Here is a 3,010-nt window from a genome sequence, read left to right as displayed (position 1 = left end):
ACTTATTTGAAGAGGGGGTCCAACTCCTTATCATACATTGTCCTTTAAGATGCAATTTGTGTATACATATTATGTTTAGCCTATCACCATGAACTTCTCAAAACAATGACATTTGAAAAAAACTGTAGAATTATATTCAAAACAGTGTGGCTGTGGCCATTGATTGACGACAAAAATTATCCCATTGACTGGGACAGATTATGTGAACGTTTGTCTGTACCGACCACTGCTCACTATGTGCTTTTTAAAGACACTGAAACTGTGGGGTCACCAAAGGTTTTCAACACCTAAATAAAGTAATTCGAAAAACGAATCAGGAATAATACGATGTTTTGATTTATATCAATAATATAAATCCAAACATAAAGGTTATTCCTGATTAATTTTTCGAATTATTTTATTATTAAAGGCGTTAAGAACATTTGGTGACCCCACAGTTTAAATTCTATAATAAGTAAGAAGTGAGCAGTGGTTGTTATAGACAAACGTTCACCTAATCTGTCCTAGTCAATGGGATAATTTAGGTAGTCAATCAATGGCCACAACCACACTGTTTTAAATATGATTCTATTTGTTTTCCTTTCTGTGTCCGAAATATAGCTTTTTATATTCTTTTGATAGTTGATGCTTATGTGGAATACTAGGGTTGCGTTCAATATCGTAGCAGCTATATAGTGCTACGTACAGTCAGGGTAATACTCCTATAAGTAATTTTTATTTACTTGAAGAAGTAAACAGAAAATATACTTATATATAAGTAAATTTGTAGGATACTTATACAAGTGAAATTTATGTACTTGTATAGGTAAAAAAAATGACTTAATTACATGTATGTCCCTTAAACATTCAAGTTCCAATTGAGGATAACGATATTATTATCTTTGTCATAAGTTTACAAATTCAAAATTTAATTTGAAAAGTAAAATTCTTTTCTTGTGTCTATTTTCAGATCCTTAATTGTAAAGAAAAGTTGTATTTTACAGATAGGTTTTCACTATTATTTTCATTGAGTTTTTATACTAATTGGAAATTTCAAGCTTACGTACTATTTTTTAAATAAAGATGTGTCTGTTTATAGTTTAATATAGACACATGATCAACTAGGGATAAGGTAGTTGGCTGTGACACAACGAGATGGGCGTAAGCAAACTTAAATACCCATGGGGGTCTTGCACAGTCGTACTGCATTTAGAAGAATGATATATATATTAGTATATTACTTTAACATTAGTTCTTTCAAAATGGCAAACAAAATATATCTATTTAAACGAATGAAGTAAAATGAATATCCTTTGCAATGGATTATGATGTAATCATATAAAATAGATAAGTACCTTTTGTTACTCACTACTCACTTTTTATAACTCGATACTCACTTTTTATAACTCGATACTCGCTTTTTGATACTCGCTACTCACTTTTAATTACTCGCTACTCGCTTTTTATTACTCGATACTCACTTTTTATAACTCGCTACTCACTTTTGATAACTCGATACTCGCTTTTTGTTACTCGCTACTCACTTTTTATAACTCGCTACTCACTTTTTGTAACTCACTACTCACTTTTTGTTACTCGCTACTAACTTTTTGTTACTCGCTACTCACTTTTTATAACTCGCTACTCACTTTCTGTTACTCGCTACTCACTTTTTATAACTCGATACTCGTCTTTTGTAACTCGCTACTCACTTTTTATAACTCGATACTTGATACTCGGCAAAAAGAAATCCTCCCGTAACAAAGTGTTCATGATCATAAAATAATGTTGATGCGATCTGTATAGGAGCAATTCCATCATTATTAAATATGTTTGTTATTTGATGTACATCATATACATTCCTTTGAGAATGTAAAAACTATTGGTTTTTCCTTGCCAACAATAGTAATGTTTCTTGTTGTACTGATTTTTGAAAAAAAATAAAGTTTTTAAGTAACTAATATTTTAATTCAGAGGTTTATTTAAACAGTAATTATTATTGCTAATAATATGAACCCTGAATTGTTGTACTATTTTATCATTGTTTTTAATTGACTTTGACTTACTAACTGGGTATTCGTGGGGGAAAAGTTTATTGTTCCCTGGATACAACTATTGACCTTGGTTACGCCTCAGGGCATTGGTTACTCTTCGAGGACAATGAACTTACTATTCCACTCATAACCCAGTCAATAAGTATACTATATTTCATTATTGGTAAGTTTTATAGCAAAGTAAATATATGTTGATTGAAGAACACAATATGTAAAGATTTTATTAAGGCAATTAACATATTTATAATTAACGGGAAATAAAATGAAAATAAAGATAACATAAACAGCAAATATAAATATGTTGTGCTAATAAGAAAACGACTTTGTTGAGAAAGCGAACTAAGAACAACACACAATGTATAATACTTGACAATAATTAATGTAAAATTGTACTGCTCATCTAAATGTCCATGTTAACTGCTTCATATTGATTCAGTATTAATGAAAACCTTCTATCCTTTACGGGTAGACTTTATATACATAAATTAAGTGGTACAAGAAAAGCAAAATGAGTATGTTAAATTTGATGTATGCCTTTTTGTGATTCTTCGTTACATTTGTTGTTTTTATAGTGATATTAAGATGATAACACAATATTGACTGTTGTACCCCGATTTTTGACATTTTTATTCTTTGAGTATGTTTGTTTTGTTCATACATCGTTGACAATGTAATGGAATTTGATGCGACTGTCATACAAGTGAGAGGTTTAGCTAGCTATAAAACCAGGTTCAATCCACCATTTTCTACATTAGAAAATGCCTGTACCAAGTCAGGAATATGACAGTTGTTATCCATTCGTTTGATGTGTTTGGACTTTTGATTTTGCCTTTTGATTTTGGATTTTCCTTATTGAATTTTCCTCGGAGTTCGGTATTTTTGTGTTTTTACTTTTTACTAGTATCTGAAAAATAAAGATCAAAATTAATAATTGTTGTTCCCTAGACAACTCGTGTGAAATACTTCAAACGTATGTT

Source organism: Mytilus edulis, chromosome 11 (assembly GCF_963676685.1).
Source record: "Mytilus edulis chromosome 11, xbMytEdul2.2, whole genome shotgun sequence".
Taxonomy (NCBI): Eukaryota; Metazoa; Mollusca; class Bivalvia; order Mytilida; family Mytilidae; genus Mytilus; species Mytilus edulis.
This window is presented reverse-complemented; position numbering follows the sequence as displayed.